The 21758-nt window shown below is 47.3% G+C and overlaps 1 protein-coding gene across 5 annotated transcripts in view; it reads left to right on the plus strand.

The window, feature by feature from the left end:
* The window catches only part of Shroom3 (shroom family member 3), a 266607-nt gene that overhangs the window by 154280 nt on the left and 90569 nt on the right, over positions 1 to 21758 (plus strand). The window contains exon 1 of one of the 5 annotated variants that reach the window (XM_050149697.1): positions 16712 to 16736. The exons of the other annotated variants lie outside the window; for them this stretch is intronic. The gene's annotated coding sequence lies outside the window, so the exon portion shown is untranslated. Of the gene's footprint in view, positions 1 to 16711; positions 16737 to 21758 lie in introns of those variants that run through there. 5 annotated transcript variants of the gene reach the window in all.

Consider the following 21758-nt stretch of genomic DNA (forward strand, 5'->3'; position numbering starts at 1 on the left):
GAGAGAGAGAGAGAGAGAGAGAGAAAGGGGGGGGGGAGAGCCCGTGTGTACACCTGGAGAGACGGCGGGGAGAGAGAGAGGATGGCGGGCGTCAGAGGTTAAAAAGCAGTGGGCGTGGCTAGGGCAGGGACCAGAAGAATAACACTCAGTTTTCTTTTTAAATAGAAGTGACAAACAACTGTAGAAGCATTTACCTTCAGTTGGGATTGAATAGATGCCGAGAACAGAGAAAGTCTACCATCTACCACCCCAGTGCTTGGTAAAGAAGACAGTCTAGACTTATCCAGCACTGGTACCATTATACAGCCAGCCTGAACTGCAGAGAAGCCCTCCGTGGAGTTACTGTCATAGTCCGTGCTCCTAGCTGGACCTCTGCAGACTTGTCCCAGGCAGACAGTCCCTGCCACATGGTAACCATTCTGCCTTCTTCTCATTTAGCTTTTGATGAGCAAAAGGTGAAGGGGCTTTGATGAATTCACCAGGCAGGGAGGGAGAAAGCAAGCTGGCTGCGCTGGCTGTTTTCCCTTCAACTCACCAGCCACTGGCCATCTTCTGTCAGACCAAAGCCAGCAGCAGGTCAGCGGATAAACTGTGCTGCTGCAGCCCAGGAGAAGCAGCAGGGGCCCACACGTCTGAGTGGTGACCTGTCACAGAAGGAGCTGTCACAGAATGTCACACCGGCATTTGATGGGGCGGTTTTATTTGTTTAGCAAAGCCACAGGTGTTCGATTTGGGGGGATTTGGGATTTCCCAAAAGGTGGTGATAGACTCAGAATGTGGATTTTAGTAATCTTTAACACATTTTTTTTTCTCACTTGAAGGTAAAAATACTGGAACACCAAAGCCAGCAATGACAAAACACAAACAACCAAGCATCCTCCTCCCAAATCCACAAAACAAACAGCAAACCGAAACAGGAATAGAGTGGAGAGCATTTTACACATGCATATGAAGTTGAGGGCTAAGCCTTTTTTCCACAACTGTAGGGCACCCGCAGTTGTTGGCCCCACTCCTTTTCGGTATTCTCGTGCCACACGGGTCACTCTCCTGGTGATTCTTGGTTTGGGGTGGCGAGATGCACCTGGGCAATCCATTTGTTGCCTCCCGTGTTTTGCTGTTACCCGCGGCTTCACCTTACCGCGCCCCCAGCCTCCCCACAGATGGCTCTGGGCTTGCTCCGCCCATCTCAACACTATCTCCAGAGGTCCGGAGTCAAAGCTGGGTCAGGGGGTCTCTGCGCAGGGCTTCACAAATAAACAAGGGAGCGAGTGTGGGGCACAAAGATGCTGGCAGCTGCTGAAGTGGGCTGCCGGCTCTATCCAAGTTCATAGCCTTTGTCCCAGTGATAAACCGTCAAGCGGCTTTAGCAGCACAATCTTTTGTTCTCCGGCGTGGGTGAGAGTTGAGGAAGGAACTTACTTAAAGAATTGGAGATGCTTTTTCTCCCTGTTTAAAAAAAAAAAGTAGTAAAGTACAAGCAACTTAATTTGACCATTTTAAAGTTTGTAACTCAGTGGCATTAAGTACGCTCAGATTGTGCAGCCAACCACTGTTTACCATTATTATTGAAGATGTATTTGTTTTTATTGAATGTTTGTGTGTATCACATGTGCAGAGTCCAGACTGTGGGTGCTGGGGACTGAACCTGTGCCCTCTGCAAGGCCGAGTGCTCTGAACCGCTGAGCCCTCCCGCCAGTCTCCACCTACAAACCTCAATGAGTTTTATCTTAACCACTTCTTGCCTCTGTTTTCACATTCCAGTTGACTTTATGTGCATGGGTACCCTACCCCCCCCCACACACTTTTAAGTCTCTGCTCCTGATGTCATTATTTAACTGAGGAGTAGGAAAGATTCCCCCTGCCTCCCTGACCGCCCCCCCCCGCCTCCTCCCTCCCTCCCCGCCTGCCTCTCCCCTCCCCACTGCATGATGAATTGGTCTTAGTGGAATTTGAACGATCTTCAATCTTGATGTTTTGGTTTTTTTCTTATCAGGAATACTATTATCTCTCTCTCTCTCTGTCTCTGTCTCTGTCTCTCTCTCTCTCTCTCTCTCAAGGGTGGCAGAGGTGAAGGAGCAGAAGGGAGGCAACCTTTTTTGGGAATCAGTTTCACAAAGGAGGGGAAATGATGGTAGCATGAGGTCATTCCTGGAGCTTCGTCTGGTGCGCTATCACAGCGCGTGCTGCTCTGAACCCACACCCAGGTTTCTGCCTGTAAATTCTCTGCTCTTCCTTCCGATAAGTCTTTTGGTGTACTTGTTTCTCTCTCTCTCTCTCTCTCTCTCTCTCTCTCTCTCTCTCTCTCTCTCTCTCCCTCTTTTTCTCACCCCTATCTACCTTCCTCCCTGCCCTCTCTGAGAAACTTCTGAATCTATGTTTTGGAATTTTCTTCTTTTCCTTTTAGATATGGCAGTATCAAGTAATATTCCACCAGAGACCAAGGAGCCAATGTTGCCCTACTGTCTGATACTCCGGTGGCTTGTGGAATTGTGTGGTCACCTGGAACTCTTGTTTGGGGACTGGGCTCTGATGGTGAAGGCACCCACTGGGGCGGGACACAGAGCTGAGCCGGGAAAGCATTTTATTTTCTGGGCCTCTTTGTGCGTGTGTCATTTTCAGGCATGGCCGTGTGGAATGAACTCATCTGTTATGATGATGGTTCGCCAGACTGTGTTTCATGTGTGCGCTCCCACACCTCCCTGGAGCCAAATCTTTTACTTGAATGTCAACAAAATGGCAGCTCTCAGCAAGGGAACATTCTTGATTCCCCAGACAGGGAAGGAAGCCAGGCACTTGTGCGTTTGTTTTCAGATGAACCAGTTCTTGGGTTTAAATATTTAACCATTCACCATAGTCGTCTGCTTACCAGAGTTTCTGTTTGGTTTTCCATTAATTCCATTTCTCATGGGCAGATAAAAAAAGAATGTACTTACTTTTCAGAGCCTTTTTTAAAGCAAAAGCTTGCTATCTTTGAGGAAATGTGGTTGGCGGGGAGAACGAGAAAGACCTGGAAGGCGTGTTTTTCCATTGGTTGGGGAATGTGAACCCACCAATAAGGAACATTGATAGGTAATAACATTCATGGTTGCCCTGAGATTCTCATTGTCCCCTTGCGGTCCTGGTGGTGATATTGAAAAAAAAAAAAAACAAACCATCTGCTCAAAGAACCTACATCAAGTTTGTGGTTTCAAGAGTCCCGAGAAGGGCCATTAGCTACTGGTGAGGGCTGGGGTGTGGGTGGAGGGGGTGGAGGGTGGGGGCGGTGATCTTATCTCTTTAAGCAAAACAGCTCCCTACATACAGTTCTGCCACCTGGAGTCAGCTGGGTTTCAGAAAGTCCATTTCTCTGTGGCGTTTGCGCTCAGAAAGAAGCACCAAGAATGCATTAGGCAGAAGATTTTTACCTTTTAGCTCCTCTCTGTTCGCTCTCCGGGTGATGTATTTGTTTATTTTAGGGCAGAGAGTCCATAGAGCACCTAGTTTGACTTGATTTATGATACTTAGGCTTGAGATAGATGTTTTTGGTTTCTTTTTTTGAATGTTTTAATTTCTTCTTATTTCCACCCACATACCAAAGATCTTAGGCTGTGTCAAGTCCACGAACAGCAATAAAGAAACCCTCTGAAGATTGGCCATGTGAACTAACCATTCAGTGTGCCTACCGCCTTTAAGAGTGTCTGATGGTACTTGGATCACAAGTGACTCTAAAGTCAAAGAATCCAGAGTCAAACAGAACACATTACCCTAGGGAGCCAGCCAGTTTGCCAGGACTCAGTAGAGTTTGCAAAACTACTTCCTGATTTCTCAGCTGAGCCGGGAAAACCCCAGGAAGGCACTTAGATTTAGGCTCCGAATCCTGAACGGACCAGACAGTCACAACCGCTGCCTGAACAGGGGCCTGGCTCTCTGAGGAGTTCGAAACAATATTTTATGTTTTCCTTACTCAATTTTACATATTCATTGCGCCTAAGAAGGTGATACTTTAGAAGTTATTATTGATTGAAAATGCCCAAAGGAACCCCTCCCCCACTGACGTAAGTGTGACAAGGGGCTTTTCTCCTTCATTTTCTTTCTAAAGCATCGTATGAAGAAAAGTTAAGGTAAAGTTCCCAGGAAAACTCTCATCTTTGCTTTTAACTCTGGATATGTTGATTTTTTTAAATGAATGTGCCTGCATCCTAAATGTAATTAATTTCTAACCATTTTTTTTAAAAACTTAAATATTTTTAAAAGATAGTTTTAAAATGACGTTTTAAGATTTTTATTAAATAGAGAGAAATTGATATTTTAGAATTTAGACATCGCCATTTTATAGCTAAGATCAACTGTAAAAGAGTTAGTAACCCAGGACTTAGAACAAATGAATAAAATGCTCCTAAACCTCCACATTTCCGCCTTTATCTCCATTAAGACGCCAGCATGAGAAATGAGCATGGGCAGCCCTGCCTTGGATCCGCATTCTAGTCCCCCGCGCCTCTGTCCTCTCCTGGGGGCCACTCGGCTGTGATCAGTGCCTTGCACTGGCTGACGGAGGTTTTCTTTTGGAATCAGGGCCTGGCCTTGGTCTTGTGGCTTTGACACCGGAGCACTGTTGTCTGCAAAAGACAGTACATTATAGCTCCCGGTGCTCCCGCTGCTCGGGGCTCCTCATTCTTGGAAGGTTTCTGTGTTTCCTGGGAGACAGAGCATGTGCAGTGCTAGCTCAGCCTCAGTGACTTCAGAAGGCCCTTGGGCCTGTTCTGTTGTTCAGGTTTCTAAGAGTGGGTGAGGGGCACGAGAATTCCCAGCAGGGCAGTTACCACTCAATGTCAAAACCAGTACCATGTGACTCTCCTCTTCTCTCTCTCTCTCTCTCTCTCTCTCTCTCTCTCTCTCTCTCTCTCTCACACACACACACACACACACACACACACACACACACACACACACACAGCCCGGGTTTTGTGCCACTTTTAAAATCAGGCTGTGCTTCACACTCCAAAGAGAAATTATGACGAGTATGAGCCATGTGTCCCCCTCTGAATGTCTGCGAAGTACTTGTCTACGTCACACAGTCCAGAGCTGCCTCACATCCCCCTGTAATAATTTAGCAATTTACGATTCAATAATAGAGGACCCTGGGAAGACTGCTCAAATTAAACCTGATGATGAGGCTTGGCATGTTTGCAGAAAACAAAAATTTGTATTACATTTATGAATTTGTGTGTGTTGGAGGGTGAGCATGTTCCACGGTACACGTGTTGTGTTGGGGGTGCACATGAGCCACGGTACACGTGTTGTGTTGGGGGCGCACATGAGCCACGGTACACGTGTTGTGTTGGGGGTGCACATGAGCCACGGTACACGTGTTGTGTTGGGGGTGTATATGAGCTACGGTGCACGTGTTGTGTTGGGGGTGTATATGAGCTACGGTGCACGTGTTGTGTTAGGGGTGTATATGAGCTACGGTGCACGTGTTGTGTTGGGGGCGCACATGAGCCACGGCACACGTATGTCTTAGGGGACAGCATGCAGCACTCATTTCTCTTCTCCATCATGTGGATCCCGGGGCTCAAACCCGGGTTTTCAGTCTTGGTAGCCAGGGCTCCCGTGCTGAGCCATCTTGCCAGCCCTGCAGAGTACTTTTGATGTGATCAGGAATACATTCTTGCAGTTTTCTGAATTAAATGAATAATAGCATATGATTTCTAACTTTTGCCCTTGTGACCTACTATTTTTTATTTAACCTCCATAGGATGACATTATTACTGGGGTTTTAAAGATTTCAGCTAGAAACTCGGGTAGCCTGGAATTGTGTAAGGAGACCAGAACTATCGTGTATCAGTCTTCTAATTTCTACAGTTCCTGTATCAAAGGAGTTAGTTAACCACCTGTAGTTCTGCACAGTCTCTAAACCACAGTCACAATGGCAGTGTGGTCCCATCATCAGCTTTGCAGTTCCCAGGTCAATTTTAACAGGTCACGTTAAACATGGTCTACAATTTCCTGATGAGAAACTACTGGCATTAGATTTTCATTTGGCATTATTTGCTTCAGTTCTTTCTTTCTTTCTTTCTTTCTTTCTTTCTTTCTTTCTTTCTTTTTCTTATTTATTTATTTTTACTTAAACCTAAATAACTAGCTACTTGGTTTTATATAGCTATACCAAAATGAAACAAAAGGGAACCTACTTGTATGTGTAGGAGGAATGTGGGGGCTGGTATATAAGATAAATCCATTTTAACACTGGCGTACAATCTGCCTCCCATCCTCTTTCCATCCTTCCTTCCCTCCATCCCTCCCTCCTCTTCTCCTTCCCTCCATCCCTCCCTCCTTCTCTTCTTCTTCCTTCCATCCCTCCCTCCCTTCTTCCCTCCGTCCCTCCTTCTCTTCTCCTTCCCCCCATCCCTCCTAGGTTGATCCTCCTGCCTCTACCTACCAAGTGCTGGGATTGCAGATGTGTGCCACCACAGCAGGTTTTAGGTTGTGCTAAGAACTTAACCCAGGGGCTTGTCTATCAGCTGAGCCAGGTCCCAGCCATGCCTATGTCCAGTTTGTTTACACTGGAGCCTTTAGAACTACCACAGTGCTTGTTATACAACAAGTAAACTGTTTTGAGATGGGGGTGTCTTATGTAGCACTTAGCTAACCGAGAATTCGCTCTGTAATAAAGGCCATGAACCATGCAGTCCTTCTGCTAGCCTCCCCAGTGCGGGGATTACAGGCACACACCGTCATGCCCAGCTGGAAGTAAATTTTGCTGAAGACTATCTTGAATCTGCTTGTGGCTCGGCGTGCTTCACAGGCAGAGAGACTTCTTAACCTTGGGAATCACCTGGAAGGCATGCATGGGAGAGGGCAGGATGTGTTCTAGGGTGATTCATAACTCAGCAGGAATCGGCTCTTTAGGAAGTAAAGGTATAAATGTCGTTATAGATATTTTCAAATCCAATGCCAAAGAGCTGTGTTCTTACGTGAATACAGGAGGCCATTTCGTCCATCAAGGCCAACATCACGCACCAAGCAATGCTAGGAAGTCCAAAGAAAGAAAAAATGACCCCATTGCATGCCAGGAACGGTGGGAGGGTTATCCGTCTCTAAGTGAAAATTGCGTTAAATTTTGGTCATTTTTAATGACATTAAGGAAGAGATGAATCTGTCTGATGTTCCTCTCCAGTAGTGAAATGAGACACAGTAGTTTCAAAAAGGGTCTATTCCAAGATCACCACTGAAAAGTAACTTCAAACTGATCCACCGAGTCAGTGGCTCTCAACTTGTAAGTCGCAACCCCTTTGGGAGTCGAATATCAGATATCCTGCATATCAAATATTTACATCATGATTCATAACAATAGCAAAATTATAGTTATAATGTAGCAACAAAAATAATTTTATGGTTGGGGTTACCACAACATGAGGTAAAGGGTCGCAGCATTAGGAAGGCTGAGAACCACTGTTCTAAGGGTTCCTTCTGAAGGAGGCATGCCTGTTATCTAGCCGGATACTGCTCATGGGTCATCTCCAAATTAAGAATAAGAAAAATTTCATGCCGGAGAATGGTAGTGCACACCTTTAATTACAGCGCTTGGGAGGCAGAGGCAAGTGGGGCTCTTGGGAGGCAGAGGCAAATGGAGCTCCGTGAGTTCAAGGCCAGCCTGATCTACACAAAGAAGCCCTGTCTTGGAAAGAAAATAACAACAACAACAAAAGAGAAAAAGCTCAGGTGAGATTTTTCAGCTGAGAAAGCACTAGAGTAAAGACACAATTCTAATTTCGCACAGGTAGAATTACCGAGTGGAGTCAGTCACCGTGTATTCAATCCCTACCCGTCTTTCCTCTCACCACTGGTCAGATCACAGACGATCTTTCCCTCTTCTTGGGGGGGGGGGCGGAGAAATTGAGGCACCAAGAGTGACCTTGACCAAGATCATCTACTGAGTTGTAGATACAGAGTTTGTTCCTGACTTAAATTCTTCCTTCATTGTTCCTCGGGCATCAAGTGCTTGCACTATCTCTAACATTTTAGGATGTCATCCATTGCAGTTCGGTGACACACAGTGACTGATGGGACATCACCCACAGCACTGCCCTGGCACTCTTGGCAATGCAACCCAGAAAATATTTGCATAACCATAGGATTTTTAAGGACTTATTTTTTTTTATTATATGTGAATGACTGTTTTGCCTGTGCTTATGTGTATCTACTTTGTATTTGCCTGGTGCCGCGGAGGCCTTGGAATTACAGATGGTCGGGAGTTGCCGTATGGATGCTGGGATTCCAAACCTAGGTCCTCTGCAAGAGCAGCAAGTGCTTAACCACTTAACCACCCATAGCCACTGAGCCACCCCTCCAGACCCAGACTTGAATTTTATCTCAGCTGTTGCCAGACTTTCCAAACAGCCCAAAAGTTTAAGAACTGCCAACATGATGATCTGAGATTTTGTCTCCGTAATTCCATAACTCTGTGTACGGGCCATAGCTGGCCACCCTTACTCTTTGCAGATGTTAGGGTCAAACTCTTTAGGGGACAGATTTTCTCTAAAAACTTCCCTTAGACTTTCTACCAACTTCCAGGTAGTTCTTAGAAGTGGATCCGGGAGTCTCGGGAAGAGGGTAATGGCCTCCTGGGGGCAGGGGTGGTGGTGAGTCTTGGATCCATGTGTAGCTGAAGAAACAGTCTAAGAAGACCCTTAAGCAGGCCCTTTAGGGCTGTAGGTCACAGCCCAAGAGCCATTTCTTCAGGGACTTAGCTCTGCTGACTTAGCTCTAAAGTCATAGACACTGAACATCCCAATCTTATAGACAGTCTCCGGTAGCGCCTGAGTGGAGAGTCTATCCAGCACCACCTTCTCTATTGGTGTTCTGGGCTCTGGGGAGAGGGACAAGGGTTTCAGAAGAACGGTGCAAACTCTGGAGACTCAACCACCCCAGTTTCTCCCCGACTCCAGCACTTTCTCAGCTATTGGTGGATTAGTTGGATTAGCTGTTGAGTTCCAATGGGTCATTATGTATAATTTGCAAATGGCTATTACACTTACAGGTAATTAACCCTTTAACTGATCCTGATAGAATAGCCACTGTGTGGTAGCCACGGGGAATGGAGTGGTATAAGATAAGGCAGGTGTTTGTTTTCTTGCGACTTAGCCTCTTGGAAGCAAATAAACAAAAGAAAACAACTTCAGTTAGACCTAAGAAAGAGAGAGATTGCGCAAGATGTTTTAGTGGTAGGGTAGAGGAGAAGGACAGTGTCTGAATGGAAGCCTTAATAGCAAAAGGAGCCAACCACGTGGAGATGTGGGCGTTAGTGACCGCAGAAGGTCAAGGGAGCTGTGATGTGGGGGCTGAAGAAAGCTGAAGGCTAAAGCTATCAGGAAGTGTGTGGCCATGGACTTCTAAGTGTCACACGTGGCCCTCAAAGGGTTTTAAACAAACAAATGATACTTACACTATCCATTCTGTTTCAGGGAAATGACCTGAGCTCTCACTGTGGGAAACAGACTGTAGGAGGCTCAGGGTGGAAGCAGGGAGGGAAATAAGTTTGGAAGCGGACACACTAATTTAGGGAGGCATGTTTGCTTGCCCTGGGCAGTGGAGATGGCCGAAGGGATGAGATTTGGGCTGATAAAATCAGCTGATAATTGGTGAGCAGAAGTGTTGAATACAGGGATTTGGGGAAAGAGGAATGGGGACACTGGGCTTTATCTGAACATTCTGGCTGGTAATGGAACCTGGAGTCAAGATAGGGAAAACTGGAGTGGGTGTGTGCGTGAGGGAGAAAGAGGGGTGGGGAGTGTTAGTTTAATGCGGAGTGGAGAGTTCCTAGTTAGGCATAATCTGTTTGCTATGCCAATCAGGTGATTGTGTAGGTGGCTGTGTTTGAGAATACAGCAGCAGAGATAAAGTGAGATGAACAGGAGGGTCCCCCACGCGTAAGTAGCATTTAAGGTCTGCAGATAATCATCTCAGGGGAAAGCGTGAGTAAGGACGAGAGAAGACTAGAAGAGCCAGCCTGGGCTCCACAGCCTGGAGACAGCTGGACTCAGCCAAAGTAAACAAAGCAGTGAGCTGGAGGAAGGGGGGACCCCCGGGGACGGGGAGGGCTGGGGGTGCACAGGGGAGGGCTGTAGCATTTTGGGATCTTCGCAAGAAGAAAGACCTCGTCATCCACGCCAGTGCAGGTGAGGAGGGCTGAAGTGAACACTAATCGTTGACCTTGGCAAGGTGCTGGTGACTGGGACGGGCCTGTAAAGAGAGCCAGAGCTGCTGCCAACACAGGCCAGGGCAGGCCGTCTTCAGGCCTGTGCTTCCCTCCTCTCCTCAGCCTATAGCGGCAGTGCTCGAGAAAGACTTAGTCACGGGCTTTTAAGTGGTCACTTCAGACTGCTGCACCTCAGTTATGGGCCTTCCAGGTCCTTGCATTCACCTTGAGGGTTAGCCTTGAGCAACCCTAAACATTCTTTCACACTGGTTTCTAGGGCTTGTTCCCTGCAGCTCCACCCTCAAGGTAGAACAAGGGGCAATAAAGTAACTCATATTCTAGAGCTCTTGGGATTTCCTCCTTCAGTGTTCCTCTTCCCTTCTGTGGGAATTGTAGGTCTCTCTGGAATTGTGATCCCTCTGGAATTGAAATTTTGTGACATGCCTTGTGCTGAACTTAGGGGTAGAGTCTCTGTATTGAGCATAAAAATTAATGTTTTCTCTTTCTTTTCTAATCCAAATGTCACATGCCAAGCTTGACTTTAAATTTTTAAGATTTATTTTGTTTATTTTGTGTGTGTGATATGTGTTTGAGCAAGCGCAGTGGTGCCAGAGTGTACCAGAGTGTGTGTATAACTTGAGTACGTTCTCTCCTGCCACTTGGTGGGATTCGGGTATTGAATTCAGGTCGTCAGACTGGTACATAAAAACCTCTCCCCATAAGCCATCTCTCTCACTGACCCTCACATGCCAAGTTTGGATGATAGTGTTGGGATTAGAACACAGACATTCTGGGAGCTCCGGGCCCTGATATCAGTCTCTTCACTTTTTAGCCACAAGGAAGTGGAAGCAGGGATCCAGAAAGGAAAAACCAAGCAACATTTGATCAAGTCAGCCCTGATTCAAAGCTTTAGAAAATTCTGTGCCAGGCAGTGGTGGCACACACCTTTAGTCCCAGCATTTGGGAGGTAAAGGCAGGAGGATCTCTGTGAGTTCAAGGCCAGCCTGGTCTACAGAGTGAGTTCCAAGACAGCCAGGACTACACAGAGAAACCCTGTCTGGGGGAATAAAAGAAAAGAGAGAAAAATTTGATTCTGCAAACTCAGTATTGAGTTAAAAACAAATAAAACAAAAACCCGTATGCCAACAGAAGTTGCTCGGGCTGAATGCTAGCCCTGTAGGTCACTCGGTGTTCTCTGTGTTACCCACTCTCTACCTGCTAATGAACTGCCCTGCCAAATCAAGATGAAAATTTCCTGTACACATAGTTTATATGCACTTGTTCTCCCAAAAGCTTTTTGGTGTTTTTTTTTTTTTTTTTCCTACCTGACAGTCATGAAAACCAGTGATTGATTGGATGCCTTTACGTCTGTCTCCTGCACTGGGTGGGGCCAAGGTGAGAACACGACGTCTCCCGGGGAATGAATCCCGTCAGAGGGAACCTCATCATGGACGTTAGAAAGGCTCAGTCACTCGTGCTTGGGAAGTGCCCCAGACGGCAATTGTTGTTGTTCTAATCTGAAAATGACAACATAGATCCCAGCCAAGGACATGCAGCATTTTACTGTGGGTGATGCAGCTTTAATTGGTACATAGAGGCATGCCTGTGGACTTAGTCCTCGCTGCATGGGCCAATCAGATCACGTTCAGCATTTCTCAATGGTTAGTTGCATCTTATAATTAAGTAACAGCGATCATTTCCTGGCAGCTAATGACCAGCTAGAGGAGTGAGAAGCCTCATTAAGTTTATAATTTATCAAATTCTACATTCTCCATCTGCAGTGTTGCAAAAAGAGAAAGCACCCTGGAATTCCTAATAGTCAGGGACAATCTCCAAACAGACTTCGTGTAGGTGAGTGGTAACTTCTTCAAAGGGTAACTTCATTTTCTAATTAAGGAAGAACAATTATGTATTACATGGCAGGAAGAGGGGGACTTTTCTATGGCGTGGAGTTGGGGGATTGTGGGAACATGAGACAGGCACATGCAGCTGGGGAAAAGCTGGCTTGGAAGTTGGTGAGCTCTTCCCGTTTATGATAATTCTGTCTTCCCCGAGGGTGGCCTCGGGCATCCCCCTAATTCTAGCCGTCGCAGGTATGTGTGTAGCCTGCAGAGATCTCGGGCGCATTATTCCAAATGCTGAAAATACAAGGGAAGTACACAAGCAAAAGTCTTGGTCATTCTTGCCTGAGCTGGTATATTCTAATTTTCAATTTTCTGCCTTTAAACTACCCTGGGAGATTGTGTTTCTCTGTAGGGTTGGAGAGGCCAAGCGAGATAGAGCCAGAAGAAGATAAACTCCCATTTCTACCCTCTCTCCACCACCACCACCGTCTTGACTATGCCGCCTCTGTCTTTTCATGGGTGCGGCCATTCTGTGATAGCATCAGCTTCTGCTAATCCAAGGATCTCTGTGGATCTGGTACCTGGCTGATCTGGTACCTGGCTGATCTGGTACCTGGCTGATCTGGTACCTGCCTTTGGGGGACTGAGACCTGCTCTTAGAGAAGGCAGAGCCTCTTCTCCTGGGGAACCTACCTCTTTTGTTTTCATTTGCGAACCAGGCAGGAGCTGTTCACAGAAAAACAATGATCTCTGCTGAAACTGTTGACCCCTAGAGCATTGTCCAGACCCGGATCTATCACTGACTCTGGAAGTCTGGAATGTGGAGCCCTTCTGCCTGAAGGGGAGGTCTCGAAGAACTCCAGAGAAAGAAAAAGGATCCTGTGCTGATACCGCACTCGTCCCTGGGGCCTGCCTGGAGGCCTCCAAAGATCTACCCCTCTATATTCCCATTATTTCCTTAAATAAACTTAGGTGTTCAAAGACCGTCCCTGCCTTCTCCACCGCAGGAACAAAACAGACAGCCGAACTCCAGAACCCAGGTGTTTGCTCTGTGCTCTCAGCTCAACCCTGAACTTCTGGCAGGACTCTCCCCTTATCTTCAGTTGGAACCTGTAGACATTTGCCTTGGTGCAGCTTGAGAAAGTCGCCCTTCTGGTGTCCCAGCAGATTCTCTTGATAACAGACTCTCTCCACTAAGATTTGGGAGCACCATCTCCTATGCTATCGAATCCAGTCCCGTGAGACAGCTCCTGAAAACCCACTTTCCCATCTGAACACTGTCCTGAGCGCAGCGTGTAGTTGGTCTCTGCTTTCCCGGAAGTTGTTTTCTTCCGTGGGGATTCTAACTCTTCAGGATGTCCCGTGTTGCGTGTTTGGAACATCCTGTGATGTGTATTTGAAGGAACTCAAACTTAAAACTTTCATCAGACTTCACAACACAGGGATATTACAGGTTTAATGATCACCCCAACAAGTGGGACTCCAAGAGGAAAAAACTACTTTAATAGCCAAATAACTACTTAATGAACGTTCAGTATGGTCACTGCTACATAAGGTATAGCTAAGGACTTCACTCTTCAGCCCTGAAATGACTTCTTTTTTAAATCTATCTTCCTGAAGTATCTGACGTTACTTATTTAAGAATGACGACCTTTGAATTCACTCTTAGTTTAGAGAGAATTCTATAATATATACTTCCGTTTAAGTGTGTGAGCATGCATGGAAAGACCAGAGGTTGACTTTGGGAGTCTTCTTCAAAGGTTCTGCACTTAGTGAGGTAGAGTGCCTCGCTGAGCCCAGAGCTCATGGATTGGGCTAGTCTAGCTAGCCAGCTCGCCCAGAGACCCCATCTCTGCTCCTCTGGAGGGCTGGGATTTCAGGTGGGCTACCACACACTCCTGGCTTTTTATGTGAGCTCTTTTTTTTTTATGGTTGTTATTATTTTCACAAAAGTTTATCAGTTTTTATTTTATGTGTGTGAATGTTTGCCTGGCTAGAGGCATGTGTACCTTGTGCATGCCTAGTGCCTGTGGTGGCCAGAAGAGTATCAGGTCCCATGGAACTGAAGTTATAGACAGTTATGAGCTGCCACGGGGGTCATGGGAACCAAACCCAGGTCTTCTGCAAAAGCAACTAGTGTTCTTAACCTGTGAGCTATCTCTAAACCCCTTATTGTCCTCTCTCCTCCCCTGGATAATAATAAGCAAAACCTTTGTGGGTTTTCTTTCTAAAGATTCTTTTTTGTTCATTCATGTGTGTGTTTATACCATGTGTGTGTGCAGTACTGCAGATGGCCATAAGAGGGCGTTGGCTTCCCTGAAGCTGAAGTTACAGTCAATTTTAAGCTGCAGGATGTGGGTTCTATGGATTGTAAGCTGTAAGACATGGGTGCTGTGAACCAAGCCCCTTCCCCCACTACAATTAGTTAGCAAAATACTTTAATTAAAATATTTTTAATGTTCTGAATATCAAACACAGAGCTTCATGTATGCAAGGCAGGTACTCAACCACTGAGCCACATTCCTCACCTCCTTTACAATTTTTGAGAAGCATAATGCTTGGTATCCCTAGAATCTGCACGGAATCTCTGTATCTAGTTCCACCAGGCAGTGACAGAGTTGCTAAAGGAGAAACAAACCACTGATTTAGAGAATTCTACAGTCGGGGATGGCCCTCAGCTGGTAGAATGCTTGCCTGACACCGTGCATCCCTGGGTCTCAGCCCCAGCACCACACATAGGGAACACCTCAGCACATGCCTGTCATCCCAGCACTTGGCAGGTGGGAGCAGGAGTTCAAGGTCTGTAGCGTGAATTCTGATTGGTCTTAGTGATAAAAACCTGGAGTCAGATAGGAGGAGGTGAAAGCTGAAAGATCGGAGAAGCAGAGCAGCCAGCTACTGGTTCTTATCTCCAAGAAATCCTCAGACCAAATGGGTATCCTGTCTCCACACATCCTCAGACTGAATGCCATCCCTACAAAACCTTGGACTGAATCCTGAGCTCTTGTCTCCTCCTGCCTTTTTTCCTCTCTCCACCCAGCCATATCACTCCTGTCTCCACCTCCCTAGTGCTGGGATTAAAGCTGTGAGCCACCACCTCCCAGTTCTGTTTCTCCTTTATTCTGTGTTAACCTCTTGTAGTCCAGGGTGGCTTTGACCTCACAGAGCTCCAGCTGTTTCTATCTCCTGAGTGCCGGGATTAAAGGTGTGCCCGCCACTACCTGGCCTCTGTGGCAGACTAGTGTGGCCAGCTCCACACTCTGATCTTCAGGCAAACTTTGTTACAGCTCAAACAAAATATCACCACAAGGTCACCCTTTGCCACTTACTAAGTTTGAGGCCCAACTTCTCGGGGGGGGGGGGGGGATTAATCTACAGAGAATAAAAAATTGTTTATGCTTTGAGGAGGAAACCAAGCTTTGGAAGTTTTAGGAATATCGTCAGTCCAGATGGTTCAGCAGACCGTACTTGGGAACACCCTGCCACTAAGCCTGGGAGAGCTCCCTGAAAGGGAGGGTGTGAGAATCTGGACTCTGAGCCTCCTCCCAGGTCATGAGGTCAGGTCTGGCAGCATTTAATAAATCTCTGCAATGAGTGGCATCTGGATGGCTCAGGGGAAGTAGATACCACCACCCAACCCTTGCTGGAACTGGGGCTAAGGTGCAGCCGCTGACCACCTCTGAGGATGCTTGCTGGAGGAGGTTAGCTTGGGCTCAGCCTGTTACCAGAGATGGCACAGGAAGCCTCGGGTCTCTGCTTCTGTGCTTCTCAACATTTAAAGTGACATCAAATATGTAAAAATGTTCAGAAATAAATTGTTTGACACTATATGTTTATATTTGCAGACGATGATAAATGGGGCCCAGTGGAGTGGCTGCGGGGTAGGGGTGGGGGCCAGGGATGAAAACCGCTTACCGTGTGAGCATGCGGACCTGAGTTCAGTCCCTGTATCTCACAGTGGAAGAAGAGAATTTAGTCCTGAAAGTTGTCCTCTGACCCCCACATGCGTGACTATGGCACAGACATCACACCAAACACACAGCAGCAGCAGTAGCAACACCACCAATAATCATGATGAGGTTTTAAAATGTTTAAAAGAGATTTGGGGGGAAAGAGAACTTACCCGCATTCATTTGGGAAGCAGAATCCTGAAGCCGTGAGATCATGGCACAGGGCTGGGGGGCAAATCCCAGAAACAATCGTAAGGGCTCCCTACTGTGGCTGGCACTTCCCCCCTCCACATCACAGGCAGCTGGCTGTATTTACAGAGGAACTGTCGAAAGAACCCCCAAAAGTCTACTGGTAGCCCTTTACCGAGTACCTGACCCAACCCTTGTACAACTCACTTCTCTGTAGGAAACAGGCCTTGGTGTCACAGAGCCCACTAGAAAGTGACTCTCTGAGGCAGGCTTTGGGGGGTAAGGGGGTTCTTGCCTGTCGGCCTTTTCCTCCCATCCCAGCCAGCCAGCTCTATTGCTGCAAATTGGCAATGAGGCAAGGTGGCTGGGAGGTGCACCTCCCGGGGGAGTTGTGTTGTTTTTATAACCGGTGCCAGCTCTGAGCGCAGAGTGAGTAAGCACCTCTTCCTCTTTTCCTCTGGCTGTTCTTCCATACCAAGTCTGCCGCCACAGGGATCCAGACATGGTGGGGAGCAAGGGCTGCCTGGCTCTCGTGCTTCCCAGGTTTGGGACCCAAAACTCAAGAAGGCACCAGAAGTAAGTGAGGGCTTTGTGGGCTCAGTTTCCTGTTTAGCCACTGAGGGCTCCGGGGAAAGAGGCAGTATTCACCCCCTTGCTTCCTCTGTGGGTCAAATGGAAGGGCTGGCTTGGCACAGAGTCTGAAACTGAATGTACCTTCTGGTCACCTTGGGCTAATGTTAGGTAGGTGTGATGGTCTTTTCTCTGAAGGAATGTTATTTCTGGAGGTTTCTAATTTTAAAGAAACAATGTGTGCTTGTTCATTCTTGTGTTTGAAAACCACCAATCATAGATCCTGACTATTTGCTTTAGGAATTGATGTCACTCTTTCCCATTCTGGTTATGACAACCATGTTTGCTTTGGGTTTTAGCCACTCTTCTTGTGTTATGCTGCTGATGCCTTTATCAGCTGGCCAATAAAGGGGAGTTTTCTTCTAGAGAGAGTCCCACAGTTCATGCTCAAGGAATGTGTGTTACATACTCGATAGGGGGAAAGTCATTCACTGGCGCTTTGGGGTGTGTGTGTGTGTGTGTGTGTGTGTGTGTGTGTGTGTGGTTTCTCATGTCTGTAATCTGCAAAGATTGTGCATCTCAAAGCACAAGGACGTGTTTCTTAGTTTGTAGTGGAATTCTTTTCAGACTTGTAGCTTAGCTGAAGCAGCTCAGAGAGATGCTTCCAGAAACCCTCCCTCGGAAGTGCTCCTACCAGGTGATCCGCACTCACCTGCTGCTTTTGTCCGACTGGCCGCCAGCTCCATTCTAAATAGAATTTGTGCGCGAGGAGGCTAGTCATGCTCATTACCCAGACCTCTAGAAACAATGTGCCAAAACCACAGAAGCAGAGAAGCCAGAAATTATGAGGTTGGTGCAACGGCCATTAGAAGAAAAAGATCAAAATGTCTCCTCATGGAACTTGCATGATTCTCTACCTGGCCCCAGGACTGAGCCAGTTGGCACCATTGCCGTTCGATAGAGAGAGAGTAGGTGATGCGACTGGTCTCAGAGTTGCCCCAAAGTCAGTGACTGGCTGAAACTAGAACCGATGCCCCAGACTTTGACCATCCCATTCCTGCCCAAGAAAACGCAGCACAAAGGGGTCAGCCAGAGGCCGACTCACAACTGCCCAGTGTCGCTCCAGTTAGCCTTCAGAGGCCTGGAGAAATTAAAAAGTGGGTTAAACTAGAGGGCTCCATGCTTATCACTCCGTGGGCAATAGGGAAAAAGGAAAAGGAATTTGGGAGTTCACATCCAGAGTATGTTGGAATATTCTCATCGAGGCCATAATGCCTCCTTCATCTATGGCGTATAGTGCGTCAGATATATAGCGTTTCCTGTATGGAAGAAGATTGTCAGCGAGAGCTAAAGCTTGAATTCCAGGCCCTGTCGGAATAAATACTTATTGAGTATCTTCCATGAACTAGGTCCTGTGACGTTCATCATTCCGTGCTGCGTGGGTGGACGGGTAGAATGGACGGTCTTAGGTTCTGACGAGTGCTATTGTCCACGAGATTTTATCTTAAAGATGCTCTCCCTGCTCTTCCTCCCTTGGGGCAGCCTGGATCACCCAGCAGACGCCCGTCTTGCTCCTCCCAGGACCACCCACTCACAGGAAGGAGAATTTCCTTAATGATGGCAAGCAAACACAGATGGACCTGTGTGCCCACAGGGAGGAAGCCTTTATGCACTTTTACCCAGATGGCATCAGAGAAAACCTGTCAGGAAGGAGGCACGCCCTCGCCAGCTCATGCGAGAGACATTCGCCTGTCCTAGGCTTTACCCAAGCAGGCCAGCGGCAGGTGTATAATTTCTGGGCCAGTCAGTCAGAGCGAACCTGCCTCCATGCACTCCGTTGCTTTAGCGCTCTCCATCCTGTCTCTTGGGCTCGCTCAGGCAGCCAGAATCTAGGAAAGGCACGGAAGACGCCATTATTTATTGAGTGCTCTCAGTGCGCTGGCCTCCAACCAAACGCAGAATTACATTACTGTACCTGACCAGTTGGTTCACATTTTAAACAAATAGGCAGCTAGAGGTGAGTTAGCTGGGAAGGAAGGGTGGAAAAATACACTCCAGGGAGAGGCCGGCGCTGGGGAGGGAAAACCGGTCAGAGCCGGTCACTTTGAGAGCCTAAGTAGGACATTTCAGATCCAGTTCTGTGTTTTTGGTCAGGCAGAAGAGTTCAGCCCCGTGTGCTGGTCCATTTCTGTCACTGTTCCCATCTCTGGGCCACCAGGCGCTCTGTGCAGCTCCGACAGCACGTGGAACTGTGGCCTGGCAGTCGTTCTTATTCCTCTTCCTCGTTTAGTGTCTCCCCCCCCCCCACTTTTTATCTTTTAGACAAGGTTTTACTATAGAGCCCTGGCTGGCCTAGAACTTGCCATGTAGACCAGCCTGGCCTTAAATGTGATCCTCCTGCCTCTGCCTCTCAGCTTCTGAGGTTGGGCATAAACCCCACACCTGGCTTACTTGGTGCCACTTTGTCCCCTTCTTTTGTGGTGCTAGGGGTCAAACCCAGGGCCTTAATTCGATAAACAAGAACTGTCCCTCTGAGATGTGTCCCTAACCGTTTCCCGTCATTATTAGTTCTAGTACTGGGGAAGAAGGCTTATATATGCTAGGCAAGCACTCTACCCCTGAGCTGAGCCTCAGCTTGAACTTTGCCTGTTTCTCTCTGAGTTTCCAAAGCCTTACCAATGAATGCTTGTGGAATGTATGTGTGCTGTGTGTATTAATGTGTGTGCAATGTGTATGCATGTGTGTATGTATGTATGTGTGTATGTATGTATGTGTGTGCATGTATGTGTGTGTATGTATGTATGATGTATGTAACCCCATGGAGCAAGTGTGATGATTGTGACCGAGCATCAAATGGGAACCAGTCCTAAGCTATGAGATGCTGTAGGAGCTCAGAGTAGACACACTGTGGATGGGAGTGGTCAGACAGCCTTCCTGATTACAGTATTCCCAGAGGATGGATTAGGAGTGGACTAGCCAGTGGTTGGAGACGGCACTACAGAGTTGGGGACGCACTCATGGAGCTCAGAGAACAGGGAGTAGACCATGCGGCTAGAGCAGACTCCATACTGGAGCAGACTCCACATACTCATCATGTGTAGGAAGTGTGGCCCGCGTGCGAGTAGACAGAGATGTTTGAGGTGTAGACTTTTGGCAGAAGGAAACCATTGAAGCTCTTTCAATCCAGCCACAAAGAGATAAAAGGAAAGTTCAAAAGAAGTGAGTTCAGCAGTGCCAGGAAGATGGGCTGGAGCATGCTGTGCCCGAGCCCACAGCCTGGCAGGAATGTGCAGCAGCATCCTGCATGCCCACCGCCTGGTGCAGCTCCAGACTCAGTGACAGACTCTGGGAGCCTGGGGAGGTGGTGGTAGAGGTATGGTTTGTATCTAGGGTCTTCTCTCCCAGTGAGCACAGCTAAGCATTTACTCGGGCTCCATTACGTGGCAGCCACTGTCCTAAGCATTTTCTCGAGTCGCCTTCACGCCTTTGAAGCTCTCCCATTACTCCCATTTGACAGATAAATCAACTGAGGCACAGAGAGATTTAGTAAATTGCCCTAGATCAGACAGTCCCTAAGATGCAGGGCTGGGTTTCAACAGGATATAAGGGTATGCGGGTCCAAGTCTTAGCCACAAACACTCGCTTGAGCAGGCTTGTGGGAAGATTTACGATATGATGAAAGCGATTCTAAGCTCGGTGTGTGTTATCACCACTCAGGAAGGAGATCAGAGGGGCATTTCCATACCAGCCTCCTACCATCGTTATTAATTGCCTACTCCAGCTAAGGAGATCAGCGCCCTCTGGGATTTAAAATCTAACAGGGTAATAATGCTTTCTCCTCTGCTGGTGTGTGTGTATGTGTGGTCCGTGGGTGCGCATGCTCATGTGGACCGAAGCCACGTCAGGTGTTTTTCTCAATCTCTCCGAGGTCTTCCACTGACCCTGCAGCTTCCTGATTCTGCTAGGCTGGCTGTCCAGCAAGCCCTAGGGACCCTCCTGTCTCTGCCTCCTCAGAACTGAGGTTATAGGTGTGTGCCAACACAGCCAGCTTTTTACGTGGGTGCCCACGATCTGAACTCGGGTCTTCAAATGTGCGTAACAAACACCTTACCAGCTGAGCCATTTCCCCAGCCCCTTTGTCTTTTAAACATTGATTTAAGAGCAAAGAGTGATATTCAGTATAACATTCAACTTTTACAGACATAATAGATATAGAGTCGGTTTCCCATGTGACCCTCCCCACCATGGTCCCCAAATCGTCGTCTATTTTGAGGTAGAAATTTTTCAGGCTTTTTTTTTGTAGAGCCTGGTGTATCCCAGCACTTATGCCGTAGTAACTCTTCCCCTAAGAATGACCACGCGATGTTGTAGCGCAATGCTTTGGTTGAACTGATAAGACCTCCTTGCGAGCTGCTATGCACAGCTTTGTCTTGTTTCATTTCCTTTAGAAGTGGCATAGGATGTATGTTCCCTTTGACTGGTACCCAGTTCTTTACCAGTCAGCAGAGTGGTAGATCTGATGTGACCCAGATTCTTCCCTTGAAGCTACTCTTGTTTCCTTTTGTGTCTCGGATAGGACGCAAAGGAGAAGCCGGCTTCAGTGGGACTGGGTTTTTGGTTTCTGTGTAAATGATAGAAGGTAGTGTTTGTCTTGTACTTACTTTAAGCCAGTAAGTATTCCTAGCCCCATCTTACAGATGGCAAAACTGAGGCCTGGAGAAACTAAGTAACCTACTTGCTTGGCGTGGTAGAACTAGGGATTCGAAAGCCTGAGCTTGAACCTGCTTCATTGGCTCTGGAGAGCCTGTGCATTTAGTAGCACGTTGTCTGTTTATTGCTTATACAAGTCTCTTCCTTAAACTGATTAAAATGAAGTGGTTTCCATAGCAACGTGTGGCGGTCAATCGTAGAGTAAAAGTCAATCAAACTCTGTTGGTTCGCTGTATGACACCCTTCACAAATACTAGCAGCTGAAGTGTGTGAGAGGAGCTGTTGTCTGAAGCAGCCCCACCCTTCCGACTGCTGCTT

Source organism: Alexandromys fortis, unplaced genomic scaffold (genome assembly GCF_014885135.2).
Source record: "Alexandromys fortis isolate MF-2015 unplaced genomic scaffold, M_Fortis_MF-2015_v1.1 scaffold_0, whole genome shotgun sequence".
Lineage (NCBI taxonomy): Eukaryota > Metazoa > Chordata > Mammalia > Rodentia > Cricetidae > Alexandromys > Alexandromys fortis.